This window comes from Centrocercus urophasianus, unplaced genomic scaffold (assembly GCF_019232065.1).
Source record: "Centrocercus urophasianus isolate 14NV4802_14NV808 unplaced genomic scaffold, USGS_Curo_1.0 seq_11, whole genome shotgun sequence".
In the NCBI taxonomy this organism is placed as follows: domain Eukaryota; kingdom Metazoa; phylum Chordata; class Aves; order Galliformes; family Phasianidae; genus Centrocercus; species Centrocercus urophasianus.
The window spans coordinates 6598452-6614723 of record NW_024884253.1 but is presented as its reverse complement, the minus strand read 5'-3'; the positions used below and the strand labels follow the sequence as shown (position 1 = coordinate 6614723).

The 16272-nt window shown below is 40.9% G+C and overlaps 1 long non-coding RNA gene across 1 annotated transcript; it reads right to left on the bottom strand.

The window, feature by feature from the left end:
• Positions 1-6274: 6274 nt before the first annotated feature.
• LOC122171981 lies at positions 6275-16055 on the bottom strand. The gene is made up of 3 exons (XR_006172137.1): positions 15857-16055; positions 7077-7403; positions 6275-6331 (listed from the first exon to the last, which is right to left on the bottom strand). It is a non-coding gene; the product is annotated as an uncharacterized LOC122171981 (long non-coding RNA).
• Between the last annotated feature and the right edge of the window lie 217 nt (positions 16056-16272).

The following is a 16272-nucleotide window of genomic DNA, read 5'->3' as shown; positions in this document are numbered from 1 at the left end:
AGGGACAGAGAAAAAGAGCAACTCCTGGGCAGCAATCCCATGACTTGGAAACACTCACTCAAATATATTTGTTACATGAAGAATCAATATGTCATCCTGTTTCTTTTGGATCTTGTTCCTCATACTGCTTGTAATGAAGAGAAAGGAAAGAATATTTTTTTAGCCAGGCCACAAGGAATATGAGATGTTTATTTTTATCATAGTCCTCCCTACGGGTTTGCAATTATTTTTGCTGGCAACATTAGATTTAAATTTTCTTTTCAATAAAAGCAGGAAAAAGCCTTTTTTTTTCTTTTTTTTCCCTGAGTACTGGTAGCATGCCAAATTTCAAGAAGGCAAACCTCAGGTACCTTAGACCATTTTTTTCCTGTTTGGAACTATAAAACTGTCCTCTGATACATTGTTTGTCATTAAAAAAGATTAAAAAATTAAAAAATTAAAACCTTTATGAAACTTCAGTTTTTCGCCTTTCACCCTCATGCTTTTCTACCCATCCCTTCATATGTCAGAGAAGAGTAATTCACTTGTTACATAAGGCTAGTCCTGTGTACAGCCAGGAATTGGACTCAATGATCCTTATGGGTCCCTTCCAACTCAGGATATTCTATCATTCTATGATCAGGTCTGTGGGATGTCTAGCTGCTTCTCAAGCAGACATAAAAAAAAAACAAGGTCCACTGCCTTGCCGCCTGTCCAATTACATTTAAAACAGTGGAGCATCAGTTGTGGGTGGCAGCTAAGACAGTGGCCCTGAGCTGAGCTGAAATGTGGTGATATCCTGTGGAACTGGCTCACGTTTGGGTGTGTTTGTTGTGGTTTTCTATATACACTGGAAATGCAATACGTTCTTAAGTACAGGGAAAAGGAGGACTATAAGCAAGAGGAGGACTGACTCTTCAGCAGGGTTTGTTGGGATGGGACAAAAGGAAATGATTTCAAATAAAAAGAAGAGATTTAGACTGGATATAAGGAAAAAGTGTTTTACAAGAAGGGTGGTGAGGCACTGGAACAGGTTGCCTGGAGAAGTGGTGGATTCCCTGTCCCTCAAGACATTCAGAGTCAGGCTGGACGGGGCTCTGAGCAATTTAGGTTCCTGTTCATTGCACTAGGTGACCTTTGAGGGGTCCCCTCCAACTCAAACAATTCTGTGATTCTAAGATTCTAGGATTCTTTAATTCGGTAACAAATGCAAGCGCCCTGATACCCTGAACCAGCTTCTCAAAAGATTTGCTGCATAGAATGTGGAAGACAAAACAGTGGAATATTAGACCAAAAACTGACAAATCAGAGGGTCATAATGTCAGGCTCCTCTGTTTTAATATTAAATAATTATTCCATGTAGAAAGTTACTGATTAAATATAATTGGAGTGGTTGTACAACAGTGTATCTTGTAGCCTTCTAACTGAAATACTCATCGGGTGAGGTTGAACTCTTCCAAAGAAAACAGAGACTAAGTTTCCGAGGCGGGACTACACTGATCACCATGCTACTGGTTTGACAGCACTCAATGTCAGTTTGGACGCAATTTGTTTGAACAGTATATCACTAACATTTTGGAATGGCACTGAGTCAAAGCAAATCAGAGGAGATGGGATCATGCTTTAATTTCCTGATTTTGTTTGTTTGTTTGCCTGTTTTATTTTTAAGGAAAACAAGGAAATGATAGAGATAGAAGAGTAAAACAGGGTAGCAAGATGTGGAATAGAAATCAGGACAGTGAAAAACTACAGGAATCCGTAATGTTTCAAAAAACATCGCAGGGCAAAGTAGCAGGATCAACAGTGGAGAGGCCAGGGACCCCAGCTGAGCAAGTGCCATTGCAACCTCCTGAAGTATGCCTGACACATATTTGGCCAAACCCCACAGCTGAGAAAAGTAAAAGAGTTGATTACATCTGGGGCTTGATGGGTCTGGAATTACACTGAGCTTCCTCTCAGTTTCATGGGGAATCTGATAAATCATGTGGAAAGCATAAAATGCCCATAGTCCTACATGTCTTCAGATACAGATTTTGTTTTGTTTGTCACTTGGACTGTGGTTTCCCCTTTTCTGTATTACCAGTAAACTGAAAGTGTATTTAAGTTTCAAAAAATTGTGATAGCCACTCTAAACAGAAGTTGAACAATCATTCAGGCAGGCTTTTAGTGTAGATGAAATAAACAGCTTTGCTAGCTCTAAACCACTCCATTCGAAAACAATACCAAGAATGAGCTGTTTGTGGCAGTCCTCTAGTCAGGTGAATCCATTTAATGAATAACAACAGTATGCACACTCAGCACAATTTCACATAGGGGCAAAGAGCTTAACCCTTACCAGGTCAGAATCAATGGGAGCTTTAATGTTGACAACTGACACAGGATCGGATGCTTTCCCCCTGTGCTGCTGAGACAGCTGAGCTACAGTGCAATGTTGGGAGAAGTGATAAATCCTGGATATGGTCTCTTTGAACCTCTTTTTGTACAACTTAAAAATGGAATTAATCTCTGCAAAGAGGCAAGTCAGTCATTTGCAGACAAAGAAAAGGCACACAAGACAATCCATTCCATCCGTAAAAGACTGTAAGAGGGGTTTAGCTGTTCTCTTGTATATTTACTTTCTCCACTGATTATAGAGGGAGAGTAGAATATGAGTTTGCATTAGATATCACATGTTTAGGTAGGTAAAAATTAGGTAACATCATTCTTGAGAATCCTTCTGTGAATTATGAGTGGAAGTAAACCACATGAGAGCAGATGCAGTGAGACTTAGCAGCTCATCTACGAGGGGAATGTGGAAGTCCCTTGGCCATTCTGGCTTAAAAAAAATGAATATCTCAGGTTGAATATCTCTCATGAAGTGAGAACAGAATGGAGCCTTGTTCTTGTTCTGCGTTTCTATGGGGAAGAGTCACATCGTGCCAGCCCAAGGGTGCCAGCCTTCAGCATTTCTACAGCTTAGAGAGCCAGATTTTGGGCAGTCTCCAGAGCATGAGTACAGATTAACAAATCAGGATCCAATTAGCCATAGGCTCCAAATACCTCGTAAAGAAACCAACCATCTCTTTTATAAGGTTAGAAAAATTAAGAAAAATTCCAGTGATGACATTAACACTTGTTTGTGCCTGTATTGTTACTGGCAAGAAAAAACAGAGTTTACCTGGCTGAGGCTGACGTTGGACTGTTTTGCCTATTGAGCAAGGAATTGAATGGATCTGTTTGTTTTTCTGTATGGAAACTTACTCCCAAAAAATCCAAACCTGTTTTAATTTCTCTTTCAAGTGCAGTGCTGACTATCACCTAGGGCAAAGCAGATGATCTTCTGCAAATTCAAGATAAAAGTCAGTGCAGACAGACCTTATTGCACAGTTGCAGATCTAAGTGACAAAAATTAAGTTGCTCAGAGTCCTGCAGATGATGCCATTCTGGAGAGAAGTGTTTTTAGGTCCCCTCTATTTTTTTTGCAGGAAGTTCGGCACTCTTCCTCCCACACTTACTCTCTATGGTCACTGCAGAGATCCTTGAGTTATGGGTTTTGTCAGATGCAGCCCCTGTAAGTAATGTGCCCAACAGTATTTATAAAATCAATAACATTTAAAAAAGAAAAAAAATATATCTTTACCCAGGCAAAATCAAAAAAAGATATTTCTCTAACTTTTCTGAGTTTGTAAAGTAATGGGAACTTTCTTAACACTTTGAACAGGTTGGACAAAGTTGAATAAGAAAGAATGATAGCTTTAACTCATGATGTATAGTGTTTTAGGAACAACATTTTTTTTTTTTAAATAATAGTTTTAGCCTCTTTTGGACTTCTTGTTGTAATAGCTACCTCGTTTCATTTAAATTATACTAAACATGGTGAGTTTTGTAGTCCGCTCTAAAGAAAGAGTAATGTTAAATCACGGTAAGAATTCTAAGAACAAAGCCAAAATTAAAGATATGCATGAGCTGAAATCTTGGCTCTATATGCAAATGAAACACAGGTAATTATTTTCGCTCCTTATATCAACAGGAAAATCTCTACATCACTTTCTTGGTGGAAGTTATCGCTATGTTTGTACTAGAGCACAAAATAATCTCTCTCATAAGACCACACCGAAATTAGATTTTCTCCAGTGGTCTGAATTTTGACATTAAGGCTGTGGTTCGGTGTCTTCTCCTGTCATCTTGGCATTTGCTGGTTTGTATCATCCAAGGTCAAACCTCAGATGGGACTTTTAAGCCTCCACTGCTTGCACTAATGATGTAACCATGAGTGTTATGTGGAAGACGGAGCATCAATAGCCAGTTTGTAAAGGAAGGGGCCATGCTTTGACTTTGAGAGTGGCCTAATTTTTCCAGGATGATGAAAACCTTGTCATAAGCTGGATCAGGATACTCAGTGCGCTGAACTGGTTCCCAGGAGAGCTTCAAGACTGTTGTTGGACAAAGGGGAGGAGGTAATTGCTTAGTCAGGGCAAATGATTGCATGTGAAGAAGCTGAGAAGTAGACTGCTTAACTGAATGGTGCTCAGAAATTATTGAACATCTCCAATTACTGATGCCTTGATCTTTTTCTTGCAAAACTGTCTTGTGAAAATATTAGGTGCAGTGTTTTGAGTGTATCATTGAAACAGTCCAGTCCTAGAAGGCAAGTATGGAAGAGCTTAAGACTAGAACTGACTAATCTGACAATGTAAAATATTTTGTTTGAGTGGCTGAGAGCTGCACAAGAGTAAACAAATTGCACTGGAAGATTAAGATGACCCAAGACTCCAATATATGCCTTAAAAGAAAGTTATTTTTTTCCTGAGGTCAAGCTTTTCTTAGTTCTGGTTAATTTGTTTAACTTTATTAACCTCCTCACAGATTTATTTTACACACAATTTCATTGCACTGGAGCTAAAGCCTGGTCAGCCTGGCATTGCATCATGAATGGATACATACTTGTCTGACCAGTGAATGACCTCCCACTCCACCCCAAATAAGTATGAAGTTTTCCTCTCTGTGTCAGAAGTATTTACTGTTATTCATGCTTCAGAAATATTGGTTTTGGTGTATATTCATGTGGGGCTACAAGTAGAGAGAGGGGTGTGAGCAGGCATGCGTGTGTACACGTGTGTGCATGCAAGACAACTCTTGAAATTAATTGCCATGGCTCACAAAACTCTCTGGATCTGTTTACATTCCTGAGGCAAATTCCTTAATATATCTGTAGTTAAACTCCCACAGCTTCTAAATATATGGCTTTGGTATGCTATCTTCCTCAGTACAGGGAACTGCAATGGACATTTAATGCCTGTGGAGAATAAATGTGCCACTGATATAAACACAATGGCAATGTGTTAATATGCTCTTCTAATGCTACTTAGTCCTGGGGATCAGGTATTGGATTTTCTGCGTAGAATCTTCATATAACAAGGAAAAGAGGAAATTGTTTGGTTTGAAAGTGGAGAGGGAGGTTGAGGGGGAGGAGGAGGGTAGTGGAAGAAGGGAGTGGAATGTTTTAATATTTTCAGTAATGATCTTGCTGTTGATGGGGACTCCTACTCACTCACCGAAGGAGTTATGCCAAGTGTTTGAATGGAGCAAAATTTGGCCCGGTGTATCAGATAATTTGTAGTCTTGTGGTCTGGGTAGCACTCATTCAAGACACCAGTAAGAGGCAGTTGTGTCTTCCTACAGGAGAACAGTTAGGGGAGTTCCTTCTCCAGTCCTCGAGACCATATCAATCAAGACCAGAGTGTGGTGGTAAATTGCTCAATGTCTGGATGAAGATCAGTGACGAGTGGTTTCCCCCAGGGATCAGTGTTGGGACCAGTAATCTTTAATATCTACATCAGTGACATTGAAATGGGGTTGAGTGCACCCTCAGCAAGTTGGGGATGACACCAAGCTGTGAGGTGTGGTTGATGCACAAGAGAGACAAGATATCATCCAGAGAGACCTGACAGGCTGAGCAGTGGGCTGAGGAGAACATCATGAAGTTCAACAAATTCGAGTATAAGGATTTGTACCTGGGACAAGGCAATATCCACCATCAGTACTAGCTGTGAAAGGTTTGAGCACAGTCGCAAAAGATCTGGGGGTACTGGTGGATGAGAAGCTGGACACGAGCCAGCTCACAGCCCAGAAGGCCAACCATATCCTGGGCTGCATCAAAAGAAATGTGTCCAGCAGGGCAAGGGAGGTGAACCTGCCCCTCTACTCTGCACTAGTGAGACCTCACCTGGAGTACCACATCCAGATGTGGAATCCTCAGTGCAGGAGAGACACAGACCTGTTGGAGCATGTCTGGAGAAGGGCCACAAAAATGATCCCAGAGATGGAGCACCTCCACTGTAAGGACAAGCTGCGAGAGCCAGGGCTGTTCAGCCTGGAGAAAAGACAGAATATGGATAAATGATTTCAAGCTTAAGGTGTGAAAATTTAGGTTAGAAATAAGGAAGAAGTCTTTTACAGTGAGAGTGATGAGGCACTTGCCTAGAGATGTGGTGGATGCCCTGTCCCTGGAGACTTTCAAGGTGATCAGGTCCTAGGCAACATGATCTATCTGTCCATTTTTGTGTTCTTTGAAGGGGAACAGGAATAGATTACCTATAAAGGTCCCTTCCAACTCTAAGGATTCTACGATTCTAGGATTCTATGATATCAGTGCCATTCGCAATGTGCTTTCAAGGCCAGAAGTACCAGTTGAAATGTCAGGATCTGGAAAGTAAAAATTGGCCTTGGTTGTGTATCTCCCTTTTGCTCCCAGCAACGTAAGCACCCCACATTTGGCCAAAACTCTCAAGCAAATCAGCATCAACAAGTTACAATCTCTCAACTGAATACATGCATATATCTGTTTTATTTTCCAAAGTAAAGATCCCACCAAAAGAGTCAGTTATGCAAGAGATGTATTAAATGCTGTAGCAAGATATTCTTGCAAAATATTTAATTCCATTTACCAGGATTCCTGGTGTTAGAGGCTAGTACTAGGGAATGTAGCATTCAATAAGACTGTGAGTGACTGGAGCTTGTGCAACAAGTACTTTGCATAAGACCATAAAACCTGTCCCATTGTCTAAATGCAAGATAAAGAAAAGAAGAATGGAGTTCAGCATTATAGAAGTACATACATATTTAGAGGGGAGAAAAAGTCACTCATATCCAAGGTTCCTTTTATTTTGAGATTTGTAAGACTGAACACTTTTTCAATTGGTTTTGGTTATTTTTGTAATGGCAGGGCCTGCAAAATCCTATGATGCAGTGGGCTCAAAGGTGCAGATGGCAGGGAGGGCTCTCCATTATTTCTGCATTCCTTTCTGGTTGCTCCACTCATTGTGGGTCCATAAGCCAATTCCAGAACCAGTGGGGCTTTCACATATGGTTATATGTTCAAGCTGCTTACAACAGTTCCCCATGTTGCCTTCCTCTCGGCTTGGTGTTCCTTCTATTGCATCGTGCTGAAAAGGGAGACAGAATGAACATTACATGTTTTTTGTGAGCACTACTTGGAACAATATCATTGGAATTACACAAGGGGAAGAAGGAATGAGGTCTGCATCAATGGCAAAAACCAACAGAACTGATGGAATCTAGATCTACTCCTAAGGAAGGAAAGTTTCTCTTCTTCAAGGTGTTGGCCTGTAGCCCAATCTCAAAACATACGTACTAAAGGAATAGGAGTTGAATAAAACCATGGCTGAACTTGTGAAGGAGACAAAAGCTAACTAGAAACATGAGCAACCTCTTTTTGGGATAAATGCTCTCTAATTTCATATTGTACAGATCCAAAAATAGATTTTCCATCTTCATTCCAACCAGGAGACAAACTCCTACTCCTGCTGCTGCTCAGGAGACTTTGCCTGCTATCACACTTGGACATCACATGTTGATTCAGAAAGTCACGTGCTTGAGCAAAGATCAGTGGTGGTTTGTGATGTCTGCTGAAACATTTCTGGAAATCAGTTATTGATTAAATCTTCATTATCACTCATAACAGATTACTGTTCTAAGGGCACTTTTGGGCACACTTGATGCAATTTGCCCAGAGATATGCCTAAGTTTGGTCAATGCCTGAAGGTAAGTACTGTTTTATTGCATTTAACTCTTAGCTCAGCAGGTGTTCATGAGTGTTCAAAATGTAAACATGAAAATTTGACTTCAGATAAGAAGTTCTATCCAGAAACATGTGATAGCTACTCAACCACTTGTGTCCATCTGCCATCCTGTTGCTATTTTGCTGTGAAGCATATGCACTTATCTCTCCTTTGTGTTCTAATAGCATCCATAATAGTAACCATCCCAGCATACTGCACTGAGTTGTGTGTAGGGAACACATTGCTCCATGCTGAATTGCACAGTTTTGAAACCACAACCTTGAGCAGGATAAGCAAGACAGCAAAAATTAAAAACAAACAAAAATAAGAAGAACAAAAAAGCCAAAGTGAATTGCTCTGGTTTGGATATTGGTCAAAATACCAGAACTCAGCTATTGTTGCTGGAACTTGACCCTATCACCCCAGGAACTGAGCTGGGAAGGAGGAAAGGAGGAAACAAAGTCAGGTGTTCTTTAAGGAGAAATCAGGTCAATATCAGTTTTCCTGCCACAATGCAAATAAATCTGTTTGTAGCAAAGATTTGCCAATTCTTACTCAATTAACCTGCTTGACTGTACTGTTTCCTGGGACAGCACTGCCTACAGAGGCTCTATCCTGTCCAAATCATCAGGATCTAACCAAAGTTAACCTTTTCTGAAGGATATTAGCATTTTGAAACCCTAGAAAGATGCTTGGTTTGTCCAGCGACCTGCTGGGAGTGAACACAGATCTGTGGAGACATTGCATTGGCATTTCTCAGAAGCTGAAATGTCCTGTAACACGACACACCATTCTTTAAAAAAAGCTGCCTCAGGCTGATTCATTTAAGGGGAAGTATTACTTCCCCCATGTCATTTTTAGCCCAAACAATGAACACTATTATATCTTTTGTACTCTCTTAAGTGCGAGTGGGAGAAAGCAAGTCACAAGTTTTACTTACTGAACCGATTGTTTGATTGCCTCTTAAAAACATTCATAAGACTTGGATAGCAGTGCTGCAGCTGCAGCTGTGGTTCAGATTTTGTATTCCTTTAGAAGAGATTTTGTATTCCTCCTGATAGACAGATGGGTGTCCCCTGTGTTCCGGAGGATTACAAAGCAAAAGCTTTGTTTCTTGCAAAGCCACAGGAAAAAATAGATACTTTATGATCTTAAGTTTTCCTCTGCCCTTTAATTGTTCATGCGTATGTGTTGCTGACAACACGTATGTCAGAATGTGGAGTTAACAAACAATCAAATAATAAAAAAGGGATATGGGAAGCAAGAACACCAGCTGAACAGTCATAGAATGGTAGAATTGCTTTGGTTGGATGGGACTTCAATGATCATCTAGTTCCAATCTCCCTGCCATGGGCTAGACCAGGTTGCCCAGGCTTCCATCCAACCTGGGAAAATAAAATGTGCTCATTTCTGTGATTGCACAGATCAAAGTGCTGCACATTGCACTCGGTCTTGTTGAATCTCTAGCTTGATCAGGGTAAGGCTTCACATGTAGCACTGCTGCAGTGTTCACTGTTAGGTAGGCAGAGCATTATTATAAGTTTTGGCTGCTGCACATGTCAGAGTGTCATTTCAGAAGTGATGGGACATGCATGCAGCTCTTTGAATATGAGTGCAATAAAGTCTGAGGGAAGAGGAATTATTTCCATGTGGTGAACATGGGTAAACCACCAACATGTAGGCATACAAATAGCCTGCAGTCCTCTGCCTTTTCCAGCTGTGCCAACTGACAAAAATCATCACCTATTATATTTCTTATCTCACAGTTTTGATTTTTGTTCCAAAATCACTGAAACACAGCTGCAGGGTTGATCTTCTATTTGTCATCCCTGTTCTGCCTGCCCTTTCCCACCATCCCTCACCCCATTTTCACGCTTCTGCCCAGAGATGTCACGCTCCACAGGGCAGAACCCTTATTGTGACACCAGTGCCAGTTTTGTCTCTTCTCCTCCAGCTCCACATCAATTGCCCATCCACTCATATTCTGTCCACACTAAAAAGATGTGAAATGCCTTTCCCTTCTGATACAGTTTCTACCAGAGGTGCCCCAGATTGGAAAGTCTCTATTGACAAAGTTTCAGTGCCAAGATATCGTCCAAAATTCAGAGGAGGAAAAGGATCCTGGAACTCCTGGAGACCTGGTCCTCCAGATCTTTGAGGGTTGCTTTCAGCTGAGGAGTTACAGAAAGCAATCCAAGCTCCACCAAACAACTCCGAATTATGGAAGCAAAGGTCACTTGGAAGTGGGAATCATGAATTTTCTATTGGAAAACAAAAAATAAAAATACCCTTTTGTCATTGTTGTTGTTAATTTGTTTTTATTTTTTCCCCCTCAATGTTTTTGTCTGAATTAAGAAATTCTTTGATCACCTTCTGCTAGGATACATTTTGAATTTATTTGTGTCTGCCTTTTGCCATGAAAGGTAAAGATTTCCCAGATTACTTCTACAGTGTGCATACCCACAAATGTCCTCCTCCTCCATCATCTCCAAGAAGGGACCATTAGTCCTACACACTGCAAAGAAAGATTATTATTTTTACTTGATTGTTAATTCATCTAATATTTAATACCATATCTCTGTGGGGAAGAGGCTAATAAAACTTTGTCAGACTGCATGCAGTGGGCTGTATTAGGAGTCTATGTGAGTGGCCACGTCTCACACTACGGAGCAGCCGTTGGAGGGAGGCACTGCCCTCAGAAGTACAGCAGCACCAGCATTTTCTGGCTGCTCACTGAGTAGGAAGTTAAGATTTGAGAGGAGAGTATAGGTCAAAGCTGTATCAAGTATCACAGAATCACAGAATCACAGATAACTCTGGAATCCTTTGTATATTCAAGCAGGACAGGCCCCTGAATAAGCTCAATCCACCCAACAAGTATTTCAGGAATGCACCTGGGATGTAGCGTGCTGGAATAACTCAGCCCACAGCAGGTGAGGCTCAACTGCTCTTAAGAGAAAAACACCTGGGACAGAGCACAAAGAACATGGGTGGGAGGGCCAAGATGTTGGAGCCTGAAGAAGACATCACACTGAACTGTGAAGGATTGCACTCGGCAAAAAAATCCTCTAAGATCTGATGTTATAAATGGTATAATTGGAATGAGGTTTTGAAATGTCTTTTAGGAATTTGTCTTTTTGCTTGCTACATGTTTGATAGGAAGCTAGATAAGGTACTGCATTTTTGCCTCACTGCAGCCTCACTGCCTCTGTCAGAGGTTTGGCAGGAAGGGCAAATAGCCAAAATTCCATATTACTGCATTGTTTTCAATGCACTGCTCAGTGTCCATTGAGGTGACTTGCTCAGCCACAGCTGAGCTCAGTAGGATGCTCCACAGAATGGTAGGACCAATAGCTCAGAATGGAGAAATGATAGGTTTGGGAGAGCTTGAATGTAAAGCCTATCTGTAGAGGAGAATGAGAAAGAAGGATTTCTTCTTCTGACACAGATTTATATTTAGTGAAGCTCTTAGGAGTGATGAAAACAGCGTGACTCCAGAAAACTCATAAGAAAGACTACTATAGGCTAGATTAATTTGCTGGATGACATCTAGCACAGGTAACCTGCAGTCTTCATTGCACTGAATGTCAAACATTTCTCTGTCTGTCACTGAAATCCAATTTGCAAGAATTACAGTTAATCCTAGCTGGAACTCTCAAGACAAACTGAGAGACCTGGGGACATATTTTGTATCTCTTATCCTCCCAGAAAGTATTTACATTGCAAAAGGTCAGGCTTCTAGAAACTAACACTGGTGAAGCTTTGCATTTCTGAAGGATTTGAATAGCGCTATTCTAGCTCACTTGCTGCAGGTTTTGTTTCCACAAAAATGACATAATCATCATAAATAGCATTTTTGTATGGTACTATGCATGCCATGAATTGATATGTTAATTCCCTAAAGCATCTGGTCCTCCATATTCATAGGTCCTTTAAAGGATCACAGTCTACATCTTAGCATCCTACTATTCCCTACATTCTGCTATGGATGAAGACTATATTTCTCAGTGAAATATGAAATATATTAAAGACACTTCAGCTGGACATTCTCTGAAAGATATTTCTAATGAAGTGCTCATGGAAGGATGTTTTGGAGAAGAAAGGTAGGAGTATGCAAATGCAAAGTCATTTGTTAGGAGGTAGGAGGTATTGTTAGCAGCAGTCCTGTGAAAATTTGGCATCCAGAAATTTGGCAATGTTGACTCAGAGCAATGCTCTCCAGTAGCCAGCCAAGTTTTCCATCTAACCATTTACAGGCATAATTTAGAAAGATGCTGCTTGTGTATTTAATAGAAATTAGACTCCTGTGTGATGCTGACTTTTCTGACACCAGCTTCCACTGCAGCTGCTGACAGTGAGATGACCTGAGCTGGGCCCTGCAGAGCTTTGGTCAAAGAACAAACCAGATGGAAAGAAAATGAAGAGAAACCAAAAGGAAGAAACAATTTGAATTTTATGCTGATAGCTGAATTAATGCAATGCTTTGTCCTAGGTTTTATTGAGGTTAGGTTTTCTTTAATGGGTTTGTTCCATACTTATGAATTTGGAGACTTGTGTAGCAAAGAAAAAGTCTGGACTTCAGTCTGAAGTCCACTGGCAATTGTTTTGTTTTGTTTCTGACTTACAATAGCATTCAGTACTCAAGCGGTCTCATCACAAGACCAGCACTACCCATTCATATGAGGCCTCTGCCTTTCAATAAGATTTTTAGGGCAGGTCAGCACCAAAGTGGTGATAACATCAGTTTCATGCAGAGAGCGTCTGTTTTCTTTTCAGCATAGAAAGGAGTAGAGTTGGAGATGGGAGAATTGACACATCTTCCTCCTCGTCAGTGTCCAGGGTGTCAATTATTTTGTTATGCCTTCTTTGAGGAAGAACATTTCTGAGACTTGGATAAACAAATGATGTATTGTCTTAGTTTGAGGAATCAGAATACTGATTCATCCCAAACTCAGAGAGCCCCAGTCCTTCTAGAATCAGGTCTGTAATGTTTTACTAATTCCTCAGCCTCTTCAGAAATTGATTATTCTTATTGCCATACCCAATCTTACCACTGCTGAAGCAATATTTTCCTCACAGTTATCATCTTCCCTCCCTGTAATAATCTATTTGCTGACCTGATCTGTGAAGATAGTGCCACTCAGAACAATTCACTTTATCCAGTTTTGCTTGACTTTTTTCTACCAGCTGATCAAGTATGATTCATTACTGTGGATCCACAGTAGGAATTTCCCATTCAAATCCTAGATGAGTTCATACTGAACTCTTAATAGCAAGAATTCGAGTTTAGCTTTAATATAAGATTTTTTTTTCTTTTTTGGATATAATAAAGAACAGTAAAAGAGAAGACGGTATTACTGTCCATATGTGAAGGCTGATACTCTCTGTTTGTTACCAGCACTAGTGGTTAACAGTTCTATATATCCTGACCCACACTCATAGAATTACGCAATCATAAAATCATTTCAGCTGGAAGTCTGACCCTCAGAAGTCATTTAGTCCAACTCCCATGCAACAAACAGGGGCACCTACAGATGGACCAGGTTGTTCAGTATCCTGTCCAGCCTTAATGTCTCCAGGAGTGGGGCATCCACCATCTCTCTGGGCAACCTGTTCCAGTGCTTCATTACCCTTAGCATAAAAATCATTTTCCTTATATCCAATCTAGTTTTCCTCTGCTTTTGTTTGAAACTATTTCCCCTTGTCCTATCACAGCAGACCCTGCAAAAAAGTCTGTCCTCTTCCTTCTCATAGCCCTCATTTAGATTCTGACAAGCCACTCTCAGGTCTCCCCACAGCCTTCTCTTCTCCAGGCTGAACAGCCCTGGCTCTGTCAGATTGTCCTCACAGTGGAGGTGCTGCATTTCTGGGATTATTTTTATGGGTCTCTTTTGGACACGCTCCAACAGGTCCATGTCTCTCTTGTACTGAAGAAACTAATTTCCTTAAGAAGATCATTACCTTTGCTCTCTTTCGTCATGTGCTCAGGTTGACTTTTTTTCTCATTTGACCCTAGACTTGCACACTTCAGTGAAGGGATTTTAAAAGTGACTTGAGAATTTATGGCTTGAATAATCTGAAGACTCTTAATCTCTCAGCTCTGAATTGTGTGCCGTTCGGGGCATGTGCACCACATGGATTATAGACGTAGTTCCGGTATGAGGCAGTTGAGATATAAATTAACATTGAACCATGTAGCCAGCCTTGATGACCAATAACTGTATCATCTCAGCTAGAAGAGTAAGGTGAGTCATTAGACACAATGACATTGTTCTACCCACACATGAGGTAGGGCAAACTGATGACCTTCAGGAAGAGGAGAAATGGCTTTAGGCTGGAAGATGGTACATTTAGACTAGGTATCAGGAGGAAATTCTTTACTGTGAGGGTGGTGAGACACTGGAGCAGGTTGTGTTCACTGTGAGACTGTGGATGCCCCCTACCTGAAAAAGCATTCAAGGCCAGGCTGGATGGGGCTTTGAGCAACCTGGTATAGAGAGAGGTGTCCCTGCCTATAGCAGTGGGTTGGAACTGGATGATCTTAAAGGTCCTTTCCAACCCATCCATTCTATGATTTTATAATTCTGATTCTATGACCTGTTTCTTACTTCTGCATTGGAAGGCAGTTTAGAGGGCAAAAGATCACCATAGATTTTCAAGGAAATATAGGGAATTTTCAAGCAGAAAAAAGAAGGATCTCAGACTCATGGGAACCACTTAGCAGGAGGGGAAAAAGATTGACATTGTTTATTGGGAAAACAAACTATAGCAGAGAAGGTAAAAGGCACCTGGGAATTCAGATGATTACAATGGAGGATGTGACTCGAACTTAGGAAATTTTTTAGGTCTATGCTTGTGATTTTTCCTCATATGAACAAAAGAGGAGAAAGGATGACTTGAGAAACCTGGTGTGAAGATCTTATGTGTTGGTATGTGTGCATGTGTGTTGAATACTCCCTATGTGCATCTCCCTCAATGGGAATGGTGATAAAGCCAACAGTGAAGCTGCAGGACAGAGGGCTCTGCATGAGGCCCAGGAGGCAACGTAAGTGCAAATTCTAAGATTACATGAAGCTTTTGCAAGTGTGCCTAGAGTCCAAGGCGGTAGCAAGAACTGGAAACTTGCTGCCTGACTGACCTGTTCTCCCCATGTCTAGAAATAAAGCTATCATTAGTAACACAGGATATGAAACAAAGAGAAAAATGCAGGCCAAGTTGAACATTAACAGATTATAAAACTTGCTATGCTTGGTGAACTCCAAGCTGAGTTGTGTAGTGTTAGGATAATAAGGTAAAACGTTAACTCAATAAAAATCCCAGTGGTAAATCAGCAACCAATTCCCTAAAATCAGTGAATTTTCCTCCAAGCACATCCATCATGTCTCACTGGAGTGAATGATCTGCAGTCCTGGGACACACACACCTTTCATGTGATCACTGCTGAAAGAACAGTGCTGCCTGACTTGTTTCTACTTGCATTAGCCCTGAAGATGTCATTGCTTCTGATTAAACATTCTCTTTCATCCTCCCTCTATTCTTCTTGACTGTTTTTGAGAATTAAACTCTATGGCCATATATGGTTCTTCAGCCCACATACATTGACTACAGGTCTGGGTGTGATTTGTTTCCATAAAAACTCTTCTTTCTTTTTTTTAACTTCACAGTTCCTGTAAGAGAATGTCTTCCTGAAATGCAGACAGAAAACAAAGCAAAGAGTAAGGTATGAAGCAAAACTTCCCAAATACTGCATATTATCTCTCTCAATTTGCAGATAATATTTGCCCATAACAACCAGTTTTGCCATAAGCCCCACTTACCAGAGGATTTCAGAATGAGTTATGATGAAAAGACATCTTTTCTGGCCAGCAGAAAACCACAACACATGGAGCACACTTTCTTGACCCTTGTCTCTTGCAGCCATCATGCCACTCTTTTATCTCCACTGACAGCATCTTCCGGGCCACTGTAATACACTGAAAGGAATACTACAGCCTCCAAAGGAAATGTTTTCCAACCTGTGTCAGTAAATATGTGCTTACCTCACCTGCAGTCACCTGACTAAGTGTACTCACAGAAACAACAACATATGAGCAATTGAGATGAATGTACACAGATCTGTGCAAAGGCATTACTAACCTGTGAATGATCAGTGACTAGGGCAAAATTTTGGTGTCTGTACCACTGCCTTTTCCCGGCTGCCAGGAAGGCTGATGTTGCATGCTTGGAGTCTGGG